The 16,418-nt window shown below is 47.4% G+C and overlaps 1 protein-coding gene across 1 annotated transcript in view; it reads right to left on the bottom strand.

Moving 5' to 3' along the window:
• ADAMTS2 (ADAM metallopeptidase with thrombospondin type 1 motif 2) overlaps nt 1–16,418 on the bottom strand; it is a 247,008-nt gene that overhangs the window by 181,595 nt on the left and 48,995 nt on the right. The gene's annotated exons all lie outside the window — the stretch shown is intronic.

A 16,418-nucleotide genomic window follows, 5' to 3' on the forward strand; every position in this document is an offset into this window, starting at 1 on the left:
CACTCCCTCCTTCTAGAGTGGACATTCTCACTCCCATGAGACAGAGCAGTGAGCGCAGGCCCAAGGGGATGGGAATGCTGCACAGACAGATAAGCACATGTGAGGACCCTGCCTTCCAACCCAACTCCCTTTCTGGGAACCAGAGGGAGCCTTGCTCCAGAGCCCCACTTGGGGCAGCTCCAGGCTGGCATCAGTCCTCCACTCTTGCAGAGAGGAGCTAAGGCTCCTGGCAAGGGGCTCCCCACATGTCCACAGTACCCCAGAATTTTATGGGCTCCCAAGGCTGAGCCCACCCAGCTGTGGAAGACATGGGGATGTAACTCTAGATGGGCAGAACATCTGAAGATGCAACGCCCCTTCTAGAAAGGAAGCCCTCAGTTCCAGGGGCCCAGGAGGCAGTGTCCTCCTCCTTTCCACGTGGGATGCTGCTCCAGGAGGATCCACTCGGCCAGAGGGGAGACACGGGCTCACCAATGGTCCAGTGGCCTGGCTGATGGACGAAAGTTGGTTTGGTGGGCCGGGCTGCTACCCAGGTTGCTGTGGGGCAGCTAGACTCCATGGGAAGCCTACAGCCTCAACCCAGAATCCCCTTAACACAGATCTGGTTGGGGTGGGGGCAGGGTGGGAGCAGCCAGGGCCACAGCAGGAAGCAGGGACACTAGGTCTTGCTCAGAGCAGCAAGGGGAAGATGCACTGCCCAACGGATGTGTCCCTCAGAGACACAAAAACCCTGGCAGGGAAAGCGCAGGCTACCACTCAGACCCCAAAGCAAGTCCCTGTGCTTCAGTGTGCGGTGCTGGCTCAGCCTTCCTCCTCCTGAGCCTCAGTTTCCCCAAAGGTAGAAGGCAATGTCACAAGGGTGAGGTTGGGGGGTGTCCTATGGGCCCACACCTGCTGGGCACCCAGGTCGTGAAGTTTTCCGGGCAGAGGAGCCTGGCTTTCCGTGTTCACCACAGGCCATCGCCTCCCTGGGTCTCTGGGCAACCAGCCCCTCTCCGGGCACCTCAGGCCTCACGCTCACAGAGAACCTGGCGCCCTGCCTGACTTTGGTTTCTTTGGAATCCGGCTTCTTTTCCTGCTCGGATCTCTAGGGCTTGCGGTGGTATCCGGGGCAGGCTGACCGCCAACCGTCCTCTGTCAGCCTGTCCAGCTGCTTCTCCTGGGTGGGCAGCCCTGCCAGGGCCCAAGGCTTTCCACTGTCCCTTCTTGTCCAGATTTCCCAAAACAAAAATCAGGCCACACCATCTGATGAAGGATCTTGTCTGGTTTATTTATGGGGAAAGACAGGGCTATAAGGGCCAGGTTCTCTGGGCTGTGGCCAGGCTACTCCACAGGCCCTCAGATTCTGCCTACGCTGCATCCTCCCTCGTCAAGCATTGAGGTCTTGGGTTAGGGAATGGGTCCCAGCACCAGTGACCTTGAGATGTTTATTAATTCCAGAGCCAGGATGGCAGCCCATATGCCCCTGGGCCCTTCTGTGAGTCATCACTGCCTAGACATGGGGCCTGAGCAGCAGGGCCAACAATGACCAAAGGCACTACATCCAAAATAAAGGCAGGCTCAGTGGGCCCACTGTCACTGGATGCCGCGGGGAATTCAGGGGACGTTCCCACATGGAATCAAGTGCCCCATAGGCTCCTGCTCCCAACAGGGGACCCCCATGTGTTGCACTGGGAGACAGTGGTAGAGTCCCAGAGTATAAAAGGTGACATCAGACAGATGTCTGGCCCCCTCCCTACTCCAAATTCACCCATGGAAACCCGGGCATGGCATGGCATGGCACACACACACGGCAACACAGCCTGCCCACCGGCAGCGCCCAGCCTGGCTCTTGGGGTCTCCACTGGAAGCCAGCAGGAGAGCTGATGGCAGCTCCAAGCAGGTACAGACCACATGTACCCCAGGCCAACCCTAAGAGGAGACTGCTGCTCCAGCCATCTCTCACAGCCCTGAGAGTGCCTCCCCTCCTTCACGGCTCTACTCACAACAATGCTCCGTCTTCAAAGACAGCTTGTCTCACCACCCCACGTGAAATGATGCAGCCACTGTGGGAAACAGTATGGCGGTTCCTCAAAATTAAAAATAGAACTACTGTATGACTCAGAAATTCCACTTCTGAGTATGTACCCAAAAGAACTGAAAGCAGGGTCTCAAAGAGATATTTGTGCACCCATGTTCACAGCAACATTATTCACAATAGCTAAAATGGGTAAGCAACCCAAGTGTCCCTCAACGTATGAATGGATAGCAAAATGTGGCATACACATACAATGGAATATTATTCAGCTTTAAAAAGAAAGGAGGGCTTCCCTGGTGGCACAGTGGTTGAGAGTCCGCCTGCTGATGCAGAGGACGTGGGTTCATGCCCTGGTCCAGGAAGATCCCACATGCCATTGAGCGGCTGGGCCCGTGAGCCATGGCTGCTGAGCCTGTGCGCCCGGAGCCTGTGCTCCGCAACGGGAGAGACCACAGCAGTGAGAGGCCCGTGTACCGGAAAAAAAAAAAAAAGGAGATTCTGACACATGCTACAACCTTGATGGACCTTGAAGACATTAGGCTAAGTGAGACCAGACAATCACAAAAATACAGATACTGTATGAATTCACTGATATCCTAGAGACAGAAAGCAGAACAGTGGTTGCTAGGGGATGGGAGGAACGGGGAAGTGGGGAGTTATTGCTTAATGGGTATAGAGTTTTGGTTTCACAAGATGAAAAGAGTTACAGGGATGGATGATGGTAATAGGTGCACAAAAATATGAATGTATTTAACACCACTGAGCTGTGCTCTTAAAAATGGTTTAAGATGGTAAAGCTTTGGTTAAGTGTATTTTACCATAATGAAAAAACAACTTTTTAAATCATACCCAAGCACGTCAAAAGGATAGAGGATCCAAATTGAAGGTGCTCTCATTTGCCAAATCTGGGATAACTTTAACAAAATAACAAATAATAATAGTAACAGGTTATAACCCATAGAATAAAATACATATCCACAAGTCCATACTGGTATAAATAAATAACTGGCTTTTTGGTGCGGCTCATGGCACGATCTGGCAGGCCTAAGCCAAGGAGTACTTCCCAGAACTTCTGCTGCCAGTGTCCTTGTCCCTTGGTGAGCCATAGCTTCCCCCCGCCTCTGCAGGAGACCCTCCAACAGTAGCAGGTTCACCAAGCCTATATCCTCAAAAAGAATCATATAAAATTAAATCAGTGGAGAGAGGGGCAAGATGGCAGAAGAGTAAGACATGGAGATCACCTTCCTCCCCACAGATACATCAGAAATACATCTACACGTGGAACAACTCCTACAGAACACCTACTGAACGCTGGCAGAAGACCTCAGACCTCCCAAAAGGCAAGAAACGCCCCACGTACCTGTGTAGGGCAAAAGAAAAAAGAATAAACAGAGACAAAAGAATAGGGATGGGACCTGCACCAGTGGGAGGGAGCCGTGAAGGAGGAAAGGTTTCCACACACTAGAAGCCCCTTCGCAGGCGGAGACTGCGGGTGGCGGAGTGGGGGAGCTTCGGAGCCGTGGAGGAGAGCACAGCAACAGGGGTGCGGAGGGCAAAGCGGAGAGATTCCCGCACAGAGAATTGGTACCAACCAGCACTCACCAGCCTGAGAGGCTTGTCTGCTCACCCGCCAGGGCAGGCGGGGCTGGGAGCTGAGGCTCGGGCTTCGGTCCGAGCGCAGGGAGAGGACTGGGGTTGGCGGCGTGAACACAGCCTGAAGGGGGCTAGTGCAACACGGCTAGCCGGCAGGGAGTCCGCGGAAAAGTCTAGACCTGCCAAAGCAGCAAGAGACTTTTTCTTCCCTCTTTGTTTCCTGGTGCGCGAGGAGAGGGGATTAAGAGCGCTGCTTAAAGGAGCTCCAGAGACGGGCGCGAGCCGCGGCTATCAGCGCGGACCCCAGAGACGGGCATGAGATGCTAAGGCTGCTGCTGCCGCCACCAAGAAGCCTGTGTGCAAGCACAGGTCACTCTCCACACCTCCCTTCCGGGGAGCCTGTGCAGCCCGCCACTGCCAGGGTCCCGGGATCCAGGGACAACTTCCCCGGGAGAACACATGGCGCGCCTCAGGCCAGTGCAATGTCACGCTGGCCTCTGCCGCCGCAGGCTTGCCCCGAACTCCGTACCCCTCCCTCCCCCTGGCCTGAGTGAGCCAGAGACCCCGAATCAGCTGCTCCTTTAACCCCATCCTGTCTGAGCGAAGAACAGAAGCCCTCCAGCGACCTACATGCAGAGGCGGGGCCAAATCCAAAGCTGAAACCCGGGAGCTGTGCGAACAAAGAAGAGAAAGGGAAATCTCTCCCAGCAGCCTCAGGAGCAGTGGATTAAATCTTTACAATCAACTTGATGTACTCTGCATCTGTGGAATACATGAATAGACAACGAATCATCACAAATTGAGGAGGTGGACTTTGAGAGCATGATTTCTTATTTTTTCTCCTTTTCCTCTTTTTGTGAGTGTGTATGTGGATGCTTCTGTGTGTGATTTTGTCTGCATAGCTTTGCTTTCACCATTTGTCCTAGGGTTCTATCTGTCCGTTTTTTGTTGTTGTTGTTTTACTTTTTTAAAAAAAATTTTCTTAATAATTATTTTTCAATTTTAATTATTTTATTTTACCTTACTTTATTTTCTTTTCTTTTATCCTCTTTCTTTCTTTCTTTCTTTCTACTTTTTCTCCCTTTTATTCTGAGTCTTGTGGATGATGGGCTCTTGGTGCTGCACACAGGAATCAGTGCTGTGCCTCTGAGGTAGGAGAGCCAACTTCAGGACACTAGTCCACAAGAGACCTCCCAACTCCACGTAATATCAAACAGCGAAAATCTCCCAGAGATCTCCAACTCAACACCAGCACCCAGCTTCACTCAACGACCAGCAAGCTACAGTGCTGGACACCCTATGCTAAACAACTAGCAAGACAGGAACACAACCCCACCCATTAGCAAAGAGGCTACGTAAAATCATAATAAGGCCACAGACACCCAAAAACACATGACCAGACGTGGACCTGCCCACCAGAAAGACAAGATCCAGCCTCATGCACCAGAACACAGGCACTAGTCCCCTCCACCAGGAAGCCTACACAACCCACTGAACCAACTTTAGCCACCGGGGACACATACCAAAAACAACGGGAACTACGAACCTGCAGCCTGCAAAAAGGAGACCTCAAACACAGTAAGATAAGCAAAATGAGAAGACAGAAAAACACACAGCAGATGAAGGAGCAAGATAAAAACCCACCAGACCTAATAAATGAAGAGGAAATAGGCAGTCTACCTGAAAAAGAATTCAGAATAATGATAGTAAAGATGATCCAAAATCTTGGAAACAGAATAGAGAAAATCCAAGAAACATTTAAAAAGGACCTAGAAGAACTAAAGATGAAACAAGCAACGATGAACAACACAATAAATGAAATTAAAAATACTCTAGAAGGGATCAGTAGCAGAAAAACTGAGGCAGAAGAACGGATAAGTGACCTGGAAGATAAAATAGTGGAAATAACTACTGCAGAGCAGAAAAAAGAAAAAAGAATGAAAAGAACTGAGGACAGTCTCAGAGACTTCTGGGACAACATTAAACGCACCAACGTTCAAATTATAGGGGTTCCAGAAGAAGAAGAGAGAAAGAAAGGGACTGAGAAAATATTTGAAGAGATTATAGTCGAAAACTTCCCTAGTATGGGAAAGGAAATAGTTAATCAAGTCCAGGAAGCACAGAGTCTCATACAGGATAAATCCAAGGAGAAACATGCCAAGACACATATTAATCAAACTGTCAAAAATTAAATACAAAGAAAACATATTAAAAGCAGCAAGGGAAAAACAACAAATAACACACAAGGGAATCCCCATAAGGTTAACAGCTGATCTTTCAGCAGAAACTCTGCAAGCCAGAAGGGACTGGCAGGACATATTTAAAGTGATGAAGGAGAAAACCCACAACCACGATTACTCTGCCCAGCAAGGATTTCATTCAGATTTGATGGACAAATTAAAACCTTTACAGACAAGGAAAAGCTGAGAGAGTTCAGCACCACCAAACCAGCTATACAACAAATGCTAAAGATTCTTCTCTAGGCAAGAAACACAAGAGAAGGAAAAGACCTACAATAACAAACACAAAACAATTAAGAAAATGGGAATAGGAACATACATATCGATAGTTACCTTAAATGTAAATGGATTAAATGCTGCCACCAAAAGACACAGACTGGCTGAATGGATACAAAAACAACACCCATATATATGCTGTCTACAAGAGACACACTTCAGACCTAGAGATACATACAGACTGAAAGTGAGGGAATGGAAAAAGATATTCCATGCAAATGGAAACCAAAAGAAAGCTGGAGTAGAAATTCTCATATCAGACATAATAGACTTTAAAATAAAAACTGTTAGAAGAGACAAAGAAGGACACTACATAATGATCAAGGGATCGATCCAAGAAGAAGATATAACAATTGTAAATATTTATGCACCTAAAATAGGAGCACCTCAATACACAGAGCAAACACTAACAGCCATAAAAGGGTAAATCGACAGTAACACATTCATAGTAGGGGACTTTACCACCCCACTTTCACCAATGGACAGATCATCCAAAATGAAAATAAATAAGGAAACACAAGCTTTAAATGATACATTAAAAAAGATGTACTTAATTGATACTTATAGGACATTCCATCCAAAAACAACAGAATACACATTTTTCTCAAGTGCTCATGGAACATTCTCCAGGATAGATCATATCTTGGGTCACAAATCAAGCCTTGGTAAATTTAAGAAAATTGAAATTGTATCAAGTATCTTTTCCGACCACAATGCTATGAGACTAGATATTAATTACAGGAGAAGATCTGTAAAAAATACAAACACATGGAGGTTAAACAATACACTACTTAATAACGAAGTGATCACTTGAGAAATCAAAGAGGAAATAAAAAATACCTAGAAACAAATAACAATGGAGACACAATGACCCAAAACCTATGGGATGCAGCAAAAGCAGTTCTAAGAGGGAAGTTTATAGCAATACAATTCTACCTTAAGATACAGGAAATATCTCAAATAAACAACCTAACCTTGCACCTAAAGCAATTAGAGAAAGAAGAACAAAAAACCCCAGAGTTAGCAGGAGGAAAGAAATCATAAAGTTCAGATCAGAAATAAATGAAAAAGAAATGAAGGAAAGGATAGCAAAGATCAATAGAACTAAAAGCTGGTTCTTTGAGAAGATAAACAAAATTGATAAACCATTAGCCAGACAAATCAAGAAAAAAGGGAGAAGACTCAAATCAATAGAATTAGAAATGAAAAAGGAGAAGTAACAACTGACACTGAAGAAATACAAAAGATCAGGAGAGATTACTACAAGCAACTCTATGCCAATAAAATGGACAACCTGGAAGAAATGGACAAATTCTTAGAAATGCACAACCTGTCAAGACTGAATCAGGAAGAAATAGAAAATATGAACAGACCAATCACAAGCACTGAAATTCAAACTGTGATTAAAAATCTCCCAACAAACAAAACCCAGGACCAGATGGCTTCACAGGCAAATTCTATCAAACATTTAGAGAAGAGCTAATACTTATCCTTCTCAATCTCTTCCAAAATATAGCAGAGAGAGGAACACTCCCAAACTCACTCTACGAGGCCACCATCACCCTGATACCAAAACCAGACAAGGATGTCACAAAGAAAGAAAACTACAGGCCAATATCACTGATGAACATAGATGCCAAAATCCTCAACAAAATACTAGCAAACTGAATCCAACAGCACATTAAAAGGATCAAACACCATGATCAAGCGGGGTTTATTCCAGGAATACAAGGATTCTTCAATATATGCAAATCAATCAATGTGATACACCATATTAACAAATTGAAGGAGAAAAACCATATGATCATCTCAATAGATGCAGAGAAAGCTTTTGACAAAATTCAACACCCATTTATGATAAAAACCCTCCAGAAAGTAGGCATAGAGGGAACTTTCCTCAACATAATAAAGGCCATATATGACAAACCCACAGCCAACATCGTCCTCAATGGTGAAAAACTGAAAGCATTTCCACTAAGATCAGGAGCAAGACAAGGTTGCCCACTCTCACCACTCTTATTCAACATAGTTTTGGAAGTTTTAGCCACAGCAATCAGAGAAGAAAAGGAAATAAAAGAAATCCAAATCGGAAAAGAAGAAGTAAAGCTGTCACTGTTTGCAGATGACATGATACTATACATAGAGAATCCTAAAGATGCTACCAGAAAACTACGAGAGCTAATCAATGAATTTGGTAAAGTAGCAGGATACAAAATTAATGCACAGAAATCTCTGGAATTCCCATACACTAATGATGAAAAATCTGAAAGTGAAATCAAGAAAACACTCCCATTTACCATTGAAACAAAAAGAATAAAATATCTAGGAATAAACCTACCTAAGGAGACAAAAGACCTGTATGCAGAAAATTATAAGACACTGATGAAAGAAACTAAGAATGATAGAAATAGATGGAGAGATATACCATGTTCTTGGATTGGAAGAATCCACATTGTGAGAGTGACTCTACTACCCAAAGCAATCTACAGATTCAATGCAATCCCTATCAAACTACCACTGGCATTTTTCACAGAAGTAGAACAAAAAATTTTCACAATGTGTATGGAAACACAAAAGACCCCGAATAGCCAAAGCAATCTTGAGAATGAAAAACAGAGCTGGAGGAATCAGGCTCCCTGACTTCAGACTATACTACAAAGCTACAGTAATCAAGACAGTATGGTATTGGCACAAAAACAGAAATATAGATCAATGGAGCAGGATAGAAAGCCCAGAGATAAACCCACGCACATATGGTCACCTTATCTTTGATAAAGGAGGCAGGAATGTACAGTGGAGAAAGGACAGCCTCTTCAATAAGTGGTGCTGGGAAAACTGGACAGGTACATGTAGAAGTATGAGATTAGATCACCCCCTAACACCATACACAAAAATAAGCTCAAAATGGATTAAAGACCAAAATGTAAGGCCAGAAACTATCAAACTCTTAGAGGAAAACATAGGCAGAACAGTCTATGACATAAATCACAGCAAGATGCTTTTTGACCCACATCCTAGAGAAATGGAAATAAAAACAAAAATAAACAAATGGGACCTAATGAAACTGCAAAGCTTTTGCACAGCAAAGGAAACCATAAACAAGACCAAAAGACAATCCTCAGAATGGGAGAAAATATTTGCAAATGAAGCAACTGACAAAGGATTAATAACCAAAATTTACAAGCAGCTCATGTAGCTCAATGTCCAAAAAACAAACAACCCAATCCAAAAATGGGCAGAAGACCTAAATAGACATTTCTCCAAAGAAGATATACAGACTGCCAACAAGCACATGAAAGAATGCTCAACATCATTAATCATTAGAGAAATGCAAATGAAAACTACAATGAGATATCATCTCACACCAGTCAGAATGGCCATCATCAAAAAATCTAGAAACAATAACTGCTGGAGAGGGTGTGGAGAAAAGGGAACACTCTTGCACTGCTGGTGGGAATGTGAATTGGTACAGCCACTTTGGAGAACAGTATGGGGGTTCCTTAAAAAACTACAAATAGAACTACCATATGACCCAGCAATCCCACTACTGGGCATATACCCTGAGAAAACCATAATTCAAAAAGAGTCATGTACCAAAATGTTCATTGCAGCTCTATTTACAATAGCCCGGAGATGGAAACAACCTAAGTGCCCATCATCGGATGAATGGATAAAGAAGATGTGGCACATATATACAATGGAATATTACTCAGCCATAAAAAGAAACGAAATTGAGCTATTTGTAATGAGGTGGATAGACCTAGAGTCTGTCATACAGAGTGAAGTAAGTCAGAAAGACAAATCCCGTATGCTAACACATATATATGGAATTTAAGAAAAAAAAATGTCATGAAGAACCTAGGGGTAAGACATGAATAAAGACACAGACCTACTGGAGAACGGACTTGAGGATATGGGGAGGGGGAAGGGTGAGCTGTGACAAAGCGAGAGAGAGGTATGAACATATATACACTACCAAACGTAAGGTAGATAGCTAGTGGGAAGCAGCCGCATAGCACAGGGATATCAGCTCGGTGCTTTGTGACCATCTAGAGGGGTGGGGTAGGGAGGGTGGGAGGGAGACGCAAGAGAGAAGAGATATGGGAACATATGTATATGTATAACTGATTCACTTTGTTATAAAGCAGAAACTAACACAGCATTGTAAAGCAATTATACTCCAATAAAGATGTAAAAATAAATAAATAACTGAATAATAAATAAATGGGGAGGAACAGCAGTTCTTCCTCACAGTGGAATGCAATTAATAAATGTAGAAGAAATGATGGAGACAGAAAATCACAAAGGTAAATACCACAGTAAGGATCGTCGCAGATAAGAATCACCCACGGGTGCTAAAATCAGTGGGTGAAAATACGACGAGAAACAGAATGCTTGCATAATCTCCAAGTACCTCCTCACAAGATATTTATGAATTCGAAAGGAAAAACCAGTAAGTTTACAGAGGAGAACCCCACAGATAAGGGCAGCAGAGGGAGTTCTGAAAGTGATGAGGATTATTGTCTCCAGCAGCAAGACAATTCGACATCGTGTGGCACGATGTGGAGCCAACAACTCTTCCGTGATATTGATGCCCCAAACGCATAACTCAGTCTAACCTGAGGAAACACCAGCCAAGCCCAGACGCAGGCCCATTCTACAAAATAACTGACCAGTCCTCTTCAAAAGAGCTGGGGCCAGGAATGAGAGACTGAGGAACTATCTCAGTCAGGAGAACACCTCAGAGACACAACAACTGAATGCCACATGGGATTCTGCATGGGATCCCAAACCACAAAAGGGACAGGAGTCGGACAATAGGTGAAATTCAGACGCAGTCTGGTTTCTAAGTGATGACACAACATTGTTCAAGGTGAACCTCCTGGTTTCAATCATCGTTCCAGGTCACAGACACATTAACATAGCGAAGCTTGGGGGAAGGGCACACAGGAAATCTCTATGCTGTTTCTGCAACTTTGCTCTATGTCTAAAGCTATTTTAAAATAAAAAGCTTAAACACATAAAATGGCATGCACCCCAGGCCGTTCTTGGCACCCTCTGGCTAGTTCATTCTTCACTGATCACTAGACACTTGCTGGGTGTGTGTTGGCTGCCTCTCCCCTGGAACAGGCATACTGGGCTTCTCTGCGGCATCCAGAGTCTAGTAATGGACCCCGCCAGAGTGGTGAGTTCCAGGGGACAGGGCAGCGAGTGCAAAGGCCCTGAGGAGGAAGTAAGCCTGGCATGTTCCACAAACACCAAGGAAAACTCTGTGGCCATAGCAGTGCTCTCAGGCAGAGGCCTACACCTGACCAGTACCCACATGCGCCCTGTTGCTGCCCTCTGGACACTCTCCAACCCTCTGTCATGCACACGCAGCCCACCAGGTGCCCCAGGAACTCCAGGACTCGTGTCTGAGAGGTTGTCCCAGGGTCCCGGGCAAGCAAGTCACTCCCACTAGCTGAAGGGGTATTTCCTTCATGGACGTGCATGGGGCTGAGCCACCAGAGCAGTGCTGACAGTCTCCTTTTGGTGACTCTCCTTCACATCAGACACAGAGTGAGTCCAGAGCTCTAGGCTCTGGTGCCAATGGCCTGGCCTTCCATTTGAGATGCATGTGTAGGCTCGGGCATTGGCTCTCATCCACCCGTGCTTCAGCTTCAGTGGCACCTCCAGTCCCCAGCACCCAGCGGCAGGCATCCTTTGCCCTGTGTGCCCAGGGTGGTGGCTCACAGACTCCAGGCCACGTGCGGGCAGGCTTCGGGGGCTGGCCACACTCATCAGCTTTGAGGGCTTTGGAAGCTCTTGCCCTGAGTCCTCTCTTGCATCTGAGCCACGCTGAATGCCACACTCTCACAGGTTGGTCTTCCGAGGGATGGCAAGCCTTGCACAGATGGGGCGGCTCTTCTCTCTATCTGCTGGTGGCAGCGTGCAGAAGGCAGGGAGGAGATCCTAGTCTAGGGTGCGGGATAACAGCCCAAGGACTGTAAGGAAGATGTGGCTGGATGTGTGGTTCCTTGCTTACACTATAAAGTTCCAAACGGTAAATTTAATATGACCAGAAAAGCACAATGGTTCACATTTTCCTGCATACCCTGGGTCAGAACTGAACTGGTGGTCATCATCAACAAAGCACGAGAGCACCATAGAAGCCAGCATTTCCAGATGGACGGATGAAACTGAGTCAGCAGAAACACCATACGTAACCAGCACTAAATACATAGAATTTTCGGGAATGTGGAATCAAGAGATCTCTGGCATCTCTACATAAGCAGGTTCCATAGAGCCATGCACTGTAAGTAATAACCACATTGCTATTTTTCCCCTCACTGTCGGAGATACATGAAATTAGATAGGAACAGAACACTCGACAATAAAGAACACAAAGAGATGCTTCCTGGACCCAAACAGGAAGAGACAGTGAGTACACACTAAGAAGGATCTTTGCTGCATGGATTGGACAGTAAACAAACAGGCTGGCACCCCTTCTTCCCCATTCCTCTACATCTGCATCAATATATCACGACACCCCACATGAGCTCGTGGATCTTGGAATATACTTTAATCAAATTGTTTATATAGACAAGGGCCCTGAAAAAAATATCTTCCCAGGACCCCTGGACACCCTAGAGACAGCCATACCTCTGGAAACAGTCTAGAAGAATCGTTAAAAAGGACCCTGGGTGGGGAGAGGTGGGAGCCATCTCACCCACTGTGACGCTCTCTTCCTGGAATGTACATCTGAGACAGAAGAACTACAGTGTGGCCAACCCGAGCCCCAAGCCCCACCCTGGAGCCCTGACCACTGCCCACGCAGCTCCTGAGGCTCTGGCTGGGGATCTCCAAGGCACCCCATTTCCAAGTCTCCATCACCAGTCCCCAAGCCTTGCCTTTAATTCCCTTCTGCTTAAGTAAGGTGGGATCTGCCTGACACTGCCAACCTCTGTTCCCGTCGTCTTCCTAGAGGCTGTCAGGAGCTCTGAGCACCAGAGGTCCCCAGCCACGCCCCCTGCAGCCCCTGGCACTGTGACCTCACCGGTGAGGGCCCGTGGCTCCTCTTTCACACACACGGACTAAGTGCTAACCACAGCCTCCCTCCTTGTTTACAGACAGGTAGATGCGGGAAAATAGTCTGGCCCCTCATCCCTCTGCTCTCCCGAAAAAGGGGGCACGACATTCATGGTGTTGCTTTCTTCGAAAAGTGCTAATCTTCACAAACTTGCACTTCTTCAAAAAGTGCTAATCTTCACAAAAGAGGGCGCTATGCGTCCCTCTAAGTAAGTCAGATTAATTAGCCAATTCACACATGAGGAGCCTCTTGTTCTCGCAGGCTTGGTTTACAGGTCAGAAATCAGACTTGAAGCGAAAATTGACATCTCAGCGTGAACAGTGTTTTCCCTCATAATATGGTCTCTCAGGGCCCTGGGCTCAGACATATGTGGGACATCACCTTCCCTTCACCGTGGACCAGAGTGTGGCAATGGCTAACAGGCCATGACATGGAGGGACATTAGTTTTCCATGGCTGTGGACCAGGATGTGCCAATGGCCTGATAGGACCCAGGCCAGGATGGGAAATAGAAGTTGCTTTCCAGAGTTGTCTTGTTTTGTATAGTTGTTTGTTTCTTTAGGTGTTGGTGCATCCTGAGCACTCAGCCTAATCCCTGGGACACGGGTGTGTGGTGCTGATGGAGGTGTGTAGCCTGTAGCCAGAGCTGACAGCCCAGAAACACATCCATCCGGCCAATTATTTTCAGTTAATGCTCTTTTCCTTAGCAACTCAATCCAATGAACAGGGATGAGGCGACCCTGACTGGGAGCTCCACCTATGTTCTGAGCATGGTCCTAGCAGGAACACGCCTGGGGATGCTGGGCCCAGCCTGGCCCAGGGATGCCAAGCTGCCCCAGCCAGTCTGATCTGCTCGGCATAACCTCAGGCAGGTAGTTTGTGGAGCTCAGGAGTGGTGACCCTGGTACACCCATGGTACCACAGGCTCTGGGAAGTGGCAGGGCTGCCCCAGGCCCTGGCCCTGTCCCCACCAGCAACATCGCTGCAGCCAAACCCACAGGGTGGCCTCAGCACAGCGCCCCAGCTTCTAAGGCAGGCTTGCTGGCCGAGTGGGGAGGGATATAGAGTCAGCAGGAAATGTTAAGATTATCCCTGAATAGCCCTCCATTCCCCCATCAGGTTGAATAGATGTGGGTTTTGTAGACACTCAATATGATAACTGTTTTTCACACAAATGTGGAGACCCACCGAGGCCGTCTAAAGAAGGAAGAAAAGAAATTCCATGTGCAGACGTCCAGTGCTGCTACCCTTTCTGTCTGCCCGTCACTACTGCCTCCCAGGTGATCAGGGCAGGGGTGGGAGCTGGGAGGGCTCCTGCTGGCTGCATGGTGCATTGGTTTCTGCTCCAAAACCAGGCCTCTAGCACCCTCCTGGAGGCTGCTGTTTGGTTTGTCATCCTCACAATGTGACAGCATCCAGCAAAAGGTGCTGAATAAATAGGCTCTGGATTGGGAAGGAAAGCTAACTTTGAAAAGACAGAGAGAATGTGGCCCCGGCTTCTCTCCTTTCAGGTTGAAACTCGGGGCTGGTTGTTCTCCTTCTGCCACCCAACCCGCTTCACCTCTGTCCTGTCCTGCGCTGGAGGCTGACAGGGTGGGTGGCCTCTCCCCGGCTATCTTGGCAAAAGTTGGTGCCAACAGGAAGTCAGCGGCTGGAGAGAGGCTTTTCTCTCTGTTTGGCCCTGCAGGTCCAGCAGCAGTCCCGGCTCCCACTGTCGGTGGTCCCTGAGCTCCACCCACCCTGTGGGTTCCCTAATCCTGCCCAAGACTCAATGAGGTATGCCAACGGACTCCCGGGTCCTCCGGGACCCTGGCTGATAGGCATTCCCACAGAGCCGTACTGTCTCACGGTGCTGGTCCCATCTCTCCGGTTCAGGATGGGACTCCACCACGCCAGCCCCGTTCCCTCCCTGAAGCACACAGGGTTAGCCTGCTCCCCGCAACCATGACAGACTCAGGCAGACAGAATCCAAGACCCGCCCAGAACACTCTGAGCAAGGCACGCACCCCCCCACCTCCCCCCCACCCCGCCCCCGCCCCCGCCACCACTGCTGCTGTGGGCGGTCCCAGACAGGAGGAAAGAGTCAGAGTGGGATGACTGGGTGCTCTGAAAGGAATTTAGGGATGGCCCATTGAGGCCACCCTCCACACACAGGCCCTAAACATTCAGTTGTTTCCAACTGAAACAACCTGATAGATCTGTGCTGGGAACGAGGGGGCGTGTAGACCACGGGCCTAGGGAGGAGGCTGCCCCATGAAGAGGGAAGGACCCTCCAACCCAGGACACCCCATCTCAGGAGGAAACACCCTGCTGGGCAGTGGTCTGGGGACCATACACGTGGCTCACAGACCTGCCGAGGATATCATGCCCCGTGGAGAGGGTCACCATTCTGGCTACAAGAGGGATGCCCTGCCACCAGGAGGGCCCCCAGCCAGCCGGGGAGGAAGGAGAATGAACTGGTAGACAGGGAAGGCTTAAGCCAGAAGCAGCAATGCAAACAACTGCCCAGGACTATGCAGGTCTACATCATCCTAGAACAGTTGTGAAACTTAACACAGAAATCAAAGACAACTATTGAAATAGAAGATGCATATTAATTTTTTAAAACGTAGTGATAACAAGTATAAGAAATCCATATTCTATCCACAGTGAAATCGGTTGGGTTTGTATATGGTTGGAAGTGAGATGCTCCCGTCCTTTTGAACAGAAACAGTCCACGGCTTTGTTTAATTCTTAAGGCAACTTAAGTTTAAGAAGGTTTTAAAAACTGAAAGATAATAGCTAGCAGGATAATAACAGGATGTGTATCTTATAAGAATTCACTGCAGAAGGGAACAAAGTAGAAAACATAGTCTAGATAACGAAAGATAAGAAAAGAATTTAAAAACCATGAATTAACAAATCTTTGCTGAGACCTAAGGAAGGGAAGATGCAGGCTGAGGCCCAGGGCAGAAAGGAGCTGGGCCAAGCTGAGTTGTGACATTCGCAGGCAGGGGAGGGGGAGGCGAGACAGGGGTAGGGCTGCTGGGCCCTGGCCAGAGCTGTGGGATTTCCTCTGAAAACAGTGGTGTCCAACAGAGGGTGTTCAGGAGGGGAGGGTGATCTGACGCGGCTGTGGAAGCGCCAGCTTCGAGGCACCCTTTGGAGGCAGCATGAGGAGACTTGCTAAGGACCAGTGGTAGGGCAGGGATGGTGGAGATCAAGACCAAGGCCAAGCCCCCCAG

This window comes from Orcinus orca, chromosome 3, assembly GCF_937001465.1.
Source record: "Orcinus orca chromosome 3, mOrcOrc1.1, whole genome shotgun sequence".
In the NCBI taxonomy this organism is placed as follows: domain Eukaryota; kingdom Metazoa; phylum Chordata; class Mammalia; order Artiodactyla; family Delphinidae; genus Orcinus; species Orcinus orca.